Source organism: Mytilus galloprovincialis, chromosome 3, assembly GCF_965363235.1.
Source record: "Mytilus galloprovincialis chromosome 3, xbMytGall1.hap1.1, whole genome shotgun sequence".
In the NCBI taxonomy this organism is placed as follows: domain Eukaryota; kingdom Metazoa; phylum Mollusca; class Bivalvia; order Mytilida; family Mytilidae; genus Mytilus; species Mytilus galloprovincialis.
Genome location: NC_134840.1, coordinates 16,956,996 through 16,965,059, shown reverse-complemented (window position 1 = coordinate 16,965,059; position 8,064 = coordinate 16,956,996).

Genomic DNA, 8,064 nt, shown 5'->3' with positions numbered 1-8,064 from the left:
ATTGCTCGCCTTTAACTTTCTTCTATCCACATACTACACTAAGTGGCCGGAATATGATCTCCAAATGACGAGTGTGATTTTTTGACAATTTATAATTTCATATATTTGAGAGAAAAAAATACACATATTATATGTTTCAAAACTTGCATGCTGAGGCTAAATTGGATATTTATATTTCTTTAGATCAATATAAAAAGTTTACTATAAAACCGCGGATTAAAAAACTAATAAAGATTTGATCTAACTTTAAAGAAAGACTAAAAAATAACCTTTTATAACTGTTGTTGTCGTTTTATCACTTATTATGATTACAATCATTACCTACGTTTGTATATAATACATTGTGGTCTTTCAAATACTTAGGCCTCGAACGAACTTAATATACACGTACTGTCAAAATGCTCATCGGGTACAGTAAATTTGTACTGTTAAAATTATCATAACATATATATAGGAAGATATGGTATGAGTGTCTTATTTATCTTCAATTTTGTTCAGATAAGATTGCTTGTACAAAAATTTTGGCAAATCATTATGGATTATTTAAGGATTTTAAACAAATATAATTTGAAAAAACAAGAGTACTTACAGTATATCCACAAGCATTGCCAAGGAGTATAATCACAGTAACAAAACAAAACGCGTCTTGAGCCAGTGATCTCATACTGAATTTTACAACAAAAAGTGTTAAATTAAACTATTTAATTTAATTGACTGAACGTTCGATATTTTCGTTTTGGCTTTTTATAATAAGACTCCCATGTGGGTCATATGAGCGGTATGTGCTTTCATTTAATATATTAGTTTATCTATCCTTTGCTTATGCTCAAACGGGAAGATCGGTTTATGCAAAAATCAATATATTTACGGGTAAATAATTTTACTCATAAATGCAATTTAATAAATACTTAAGCAGATAATTTGATTTGTAGGACAACATGTCTTTGAATATTGAAAAAGAATGTTAAAAAAAATATTTTTTACATGAAATTACCTATTGGAACCTCACATTTTCCACGAACTAAATAATTGTCAAATTTGAAAGTGTGACAAGTTCATGCTTCATAACAGAGCCATGCATCAAGTAAGAGAAAAATGTTGAAAAAGTCCGGCAATTCATGTTGTTTATTAGTTTTGATAACTATTACTTGCATAATTGATCATATACATTCTGATGGATTGATCTGATGGGAGGTGTTCATTAAATGTTCCTGTACAACAAATAAATATTAATGTTCATTAACGTTTCACTGGTGCTTTGATATTTTACAAAACTATGTATTAATTGAAAAGATGTCAATATGAAATACTTTACTGCGAAATATATTATGTGTTTTTGTTTGTAATAAAACTAATTGTAGTCAGCGTTATAACATTTTTATTTTTGAAAGTAACAATCTTATTAAAATAATGAATTTCTTTAGTATTTTAAAAACTTATGATAATATTTATACAAAGAGAATTTTATCAAAAGTAAAAAGAATATTTTCAATGACTAGTAATGTTTTTCATTCTTTTACCTCAATTTTTAACCGAATTTGCAATGTGTTCTTTTTAAAAATGAAAGCTTCTAAAAAGAAAGAGGACATTAGTTCGGTAATATATGAGGAAAGACGCGACAAGGTTTCGAAAATGATTAAAAAGGCTACGAGTACACTATTGGAACTTCGCGACTTTTGTCATTTTCCATGTTGTTTCATCCAATATAAATTTCTTTGTAAAAGGCTTAACAATACATAGAAAGCAAGGTTTTGCCGAGCATTATTACCCTGATTTGAGCCGAGTACAAATAAAATTATACTTCAAGACAATGTTTGCTTATTCGTTATTTACTGCACCTCCTGCAACTGTTCTGAATAAAATATTTAGGGTAAAACCATCATTTTTTAGTTTGAAGAAAACGACGTGGACATTCCGTTGATCTGTTCTTGACATGATAGAAAACTCAGTAACGCAATAACCGGTCAGTGTATATCACAAACAGTTATTCAATACATCTGACTGTAGGATATCTATTTGATTTTTACGTTGTGGTATTACACAACTGGCCAAAGTTAGGATAATGTCAAGTGTTTACAAATGGATTCAAATATTGATATTTGGCTTTATAACTATTTTGATCGGACAGTCACTGATGAGTCTTGTGTAGACGAAACGCACGTCTGGCTTTTATATTGTAAGCCTGGCACCTTTGATAACTATTTACACCCTGGGCCGATGCCACTGCTGGTGGACATTTCGGTGCCGAGGTAACACCAGCCCAGTTGTCAGCAATCCTATGTTGACATGAATATCAATTATATGGTCATTTTTATAAATTTCATGTTTACATAAGTATGAAGTTTTCGAAATACTCAGGATTTTTTTCTCCCAAGCATAAAATACCTTAGCCGTATTTGGCACAACTTTTAGGAATTTTGGGTCCTCAATGCTCTTCAAAGTTGTACTTGTTTGGTTTTATATCTATTTTGATCTGAGCGTCACTGATGAGTCGCACGTCTGGCGTATTAAATTATAAGCCTTGCACCTTTGATAACTATTCAAACCGCAATATTCTTTATGTACCTGTCCCTATCAAGGAGCTTGTAATCCATTGGTTCAAATTGGATGCTGTCTGCCATAATTTTATATAAATATATTGTTGTAAAATTTTGGTTTTCTCTTCGAGATTTACATTTTCTCACCCATAATAAAATTGAAATGTAAGCCTTTAATTAATCGGTTTGAATGGATGGATATCTCATTGGTAAATATACAAGAAATCGTCACTGGTATTAGTATAAATTATGTATTATACCTACAAGTAAAAAATACTTATTTCATTGCTCAAAGTAAATGTATTTAGATAGTTTCCTAGTTTTAGAGCGTTTCATGGTCATATAAGTTAAAAAGAAAGGTTCGTTATCAGTCTATTTCCTAGTCTTTAGTTTTGATTTTATTTTAGCTTTTAAATATCTCAACCAAACTAAACATTTCATATTTCACATAAAAAGATAGCGAGTTGACTGATAGGCAGAGTAGAATTAGTCTGACGGTTATTTAAAAAGGGCAGTTATACCAAACATTTATTAAACAGTTCGTGTCCTTGAAGGTACTTTTCATCGCTCAAACAAAACCTTTATAAAAGAGGGGCGAAAGATACCAGAGGGACAGATAAACTAATAGAACGAACGTAAACTGACAACGCTATGGCTAAAAAAGAAAAAGACAGGCAGAAATATAACAGTTAACAATACACAGAATAGAAAACTAAAGACTAAGCAACAAAAACACCACAAAAGAATGGCAATAAGAATACTTATATAAACATATGAAGAAGGACGAAATCTAGATAAAGACATGTCTAAATTTAAAATTTTATGTTTTTAAGATTTAGTTATAACGGATTTTATTTCCGATGGAAAACTTTTAATGTTCTAGAATTTTGCAATTAATTTTTATTAATTTAATATTTCAAATTAAAATTTCTGCGATTTGTTATAACATATAAAAATAAAATGATGCGGTATGATTTTCAATTAGACAACTCTCCACAAGAGACCAAATGACACAGAAATTAACAACTTTAGTTTGAAGACTGAATACAATTAATCAATCATCTTGGATGTCGAAACTTTATGAAAACAATTTGGTATACCAAGTTTGTAAGAATTATAATTGAGCATTGGCGTAACACGATCACTAACCATTACAACCATTCAATTCGCCGTTTCAGAATCTAATGCATCCTGGGTAATATTTTCAAAAGTGTACACCAAAACGTCGTGATTGGTTAAAAATATCATTAACAATGGAAATTTAACCAATGACGTGACGTTATTTTCACTTTGGGATACGAACAATAAAATTACCCATAGTCCTTTAGATTCCGAAACGGCCAATTAATTATTCTAAAAAAAACCACATAAGAAAAATTGAAAAAATTGTTTGAAATTAAATAAAAAAAAAATGATGATCTTTACATGTTCCCTATTAAACAACTTTTTATTTTCTGCAATAAATATGAGTTTTATTAATGGATGCTACTAGTTAAAAGTCAGAACATTACTACATTTTTCTAAAGATAGATAAATAATCAGCGCGTATACCCATTGTTTGAGTCTTATTGTAATTTGTCCTTTATCACAATATTGCTTATAATATGTTTCAGTAATTTTGATCAAAGGTTCTTTCATCTATACCCAGAATCATTCATTTTAATATGAGGTAGGTGTTACCAACAAAAGAGGACAACGACTGTATAAATAATTATTCAAATACTGTCTTTTGCGAATTTAAAACTAAAGTGAAATGTACTATAAGGTCATAAATAATTTTTACTATTTAACATCGAAATGTACTATTGAATTAATTATTTGTGTATTTCTCTGCCCTGAATGTTCTTGCACTTATGTGTACTGTATTCCTGCGATGTAATGGAATGGGATCATTTAAGTGTTATATTTAACATTGCCATAAAAGTGCGAGGTTTGGTTAGCAAAAAAACCAGGTTCAACCCACCATTTTTCTTAAAATGTTCTGTATCAAGTTAGGAAAATGGCAGTTGTTATCAGTTCGTTTCTGTGTGTATTGCATTGTCCTTTGTTTTTGTTCACTTCAGTGTTTCTGTTGTTTCATTGTTTTCCTCTTGTCGTTGATGTGTTTCCCGCAGTTTTAATTTGTAGCCCGGATTTGTGTTTGTCTAAATCGATTGATAACATTCGCACAGCGGTTTACTACTGTTTCTTTTACATATGAAATGAAGATATCAAAATATTCTCAATTATTTGTAAAAACGTTTGAGATACCCTACATCACTTGCATCATAACTGATGACCTTAACAATATATAACTTCTGACCAAATTAAAAATAAAAAAACATATCCAGCATAGTTTATGTTTAAAAAGGTAACTAAAATACAGAATCTGATGTCGGTTCTGTTGTTAGAAATTTTATTCATAACATCATTTCAATGTAGACAGAGAAATGGTATTTTCATGCCAGTGTTTGATTCATACTAATGCATAATTAACCTAAAATTTTAATCATTTTTATCTTAATCGACACAGACATTTCTGATTTGTGAACGTATTTTCCCTTTCGACATAATGTTTTTGTTTTAAAAGATAAACAAAAAGCTTTTTTGGTTAAGTTATTTGTAAATTATGTTTTATATCAATGTCCTTTAAATTTGTGCAATTTGCTTTTTCAAATAACTTATATTTATCAAATGTTCACGAATGTAGTAAAAAACGTAATTTTTTGCTGCATATTTATCAAATTATATATTTTTTTACGTTCTAAAGAAAATTAGCACACATAATCTTCTTAAGTAATCAAACAAAATGGCATTTTAAAACAGAGGGTCCATGAACTCGTTTTCAAGTCAGATAAGTTTAAATGATAAAAATCGGTCAAAAACTGAATCTTTACCCGATGAATCATAGTTTGACGTCTCGAAAATAACAATTTACGTTAGCATCGTCATTACCTTCCCTGTAACTGTATGCCCTTAATATTAAGGGAACATTTTGTAACTATTATCGAAATTTCAATACTAAAATTAATTTCAAATAAATCCATGTATACCCTTACTGCATGGTGTTATTTTTTCGAAGTATTTTCCACTTTCGTTGAGAATATGTTGCTACAAAATACCTCTTTTTTAACGTTAAGCCTTTAAATACCTTTGGGCAAGTTTTAAGTTTGTTTTTCGATTGAAAGGTATTGCTCGTCATATACAGACGTTACGACCTAAACATCCGCTAAATTCCTACACGCGAGCAAGTATGAAACGATTATTTGACCTCTGTTTACGTTTTTGATAAAAAAAAAAAAAAAAAAAAAAAGCACGATTCATCGCTGCACCAAACTTGTGATAATTGGTAAATCGATGTTTATAAAAACGCTTGGTTATGCTGGGCTCATTTTAAAAACAAATGACAATCACGATACATAAATAAAATTTAAAAAACAGACAAAGATAAAGTGGGACAATCATCGGTGACTATAAAGTCAATGTCTAGTCTACCTTATATATTGGTTCCTGTATTATTATGAGGCTGACGTCATACAGGAATTTCTTAAGAAGAAAGAGAAGAAGTTTGGAATATCCTTTAACTTTACTTTACACTATAAAAATTATGCTCTCTCACTAAAAAAATCAATATTTGGTGACTATGTTTAACACATCTATCCCATTGAACTAGAGATAAATGATACAACAGATACAGTTAAATATGCCTCATATCTTGAATTACATCTAGAAATTGACAATGGAGTCGGGTGAAAACAAAACTTTACGACAAAAGAGATGACTTCAGCTTCCCAATTGTGAACTTTCAATTTCTATGTAGCAACATTCAAGCAGCGCCTGTATACAGAGTATATATTTCCCAATTGATACGATATTTTCCGGGCTTGTATTTCCTATCATGTTTTCTTGATAAAGGGTTGCTGCCCACACGGAAGCTATTAAACTAGGAGTTCCAAATAGAGAAGTTGAAATTATTACTTCGAAAATATTACGAACGACATCATGAGTTGATTGGCCGTTATGGAATAACCGTTGCACAGATGTAATCGAATATGTTCGTTATGTACAATCCCGTTCTTTTTTTACGAATGTGAAAAACCGAATTAGACTATTTACCGTGTTTTTTAATAACACGAGCAACACGAAGGGTGCCACATATGGAGCAGGATATGTCTGCTCACCCTTCATGAGCACCTGATATCACCCTCAGTTTTTGGTTGGGTTCATGTTGCTTAGTTTTTTGTTTTCTATATTATGTCTTGTGTATAATCATGTGTTTGTTTGTCTTTTTCTTTTTTAACCTGGGCGTTGTCAGTTTATTTTCGATCTATGAGTTTGACTGTTCCTCTGGTATCTTTCACCCTTTTTGTAGAAGTGATTACTGAATTGCGTAAAAAAACATCCAGAATATATCGATCTATGGATTAAGAATTGGGGTCTGGCCTACCAATTTTGGGCAATCTTGAACCACTCAATTTAACTTACCTTTACTAAGAGCGTGAGATTATGCTATGATGCAATCTATATAGTTGGTTGACTTTCGATATTTGAGTCTGAAGACAGCCTAACACGTTATTACTTGTTGCATTGTCCAAAGGTGTCATTTGGCAGTATTGCTGACAATTGTCTGTGAACCAACCAAACGTGTGCTATAGTGACCTTTTAATTGGCAGGCCATGGCAGATGGATTTTCACGAAGATGGTCGATATAGTTGTAATGTGTAACAGTGTCAAATCAAGGCATACCGGTATTTCACTTAATCGATAAGAATCGCATGCTTAACAACCAAGTGTTATACATAGTAGGTTCATGTCAAGGGTGATTTGAACAAGTTCCCGTTGGAATGCATAAGTCAGGTACCTGTCATTCAGTGCTCGATTATTTATATATATCATATTTGTTTTTCATTGATTATTTTGTCCATAAAATCAGGTTGTTCGTTTCCCGTTTGAATTATTATATATTTCTCAGTTCGCGTCTTTTATAGCTGAATATGGGCAATGGGTTTTGCTTATTGTTGAAAAACGTTTTGTGACTTAAGTTGATATTTTCTATATCATTTGGTCTCTTTTGAAGAGTTGTCTTATTTGCAGTCATACCAAATCATCTTATGTTCATGTGAACATTTTTCTACGCGTAAACTGCTCCCTTAATGTTTGTGAGACCTAAACACTATCACAACAAATATAACAAAAATACCAAACAAAAAATGCGGAGTCAATGAAAACTGACCAAAGCAAATGCTTTTTCGACTTTATCATACAACAGGACGAATTGAAAATTATCATCATATTCCTGACTCAGTCACTGATGACGTTCTACAAAATCTGAGTAGCAGGTCTCGAATATTGTTTTAGTTGAGAAATGTATACTCCTTACACGATTGAAGTTGGTAGATCTTATCGACCTATCAACAAACACTGATAAGTGACGCTCGAATAACACAAGCTAAAAAGGCCAGATAAATTGCGATTAGTATATTGCTAAAGCGAGAAAACTCAAAATTGAAGTTGACTCGTTTGTCATAGATTACTAAAATGACCAACG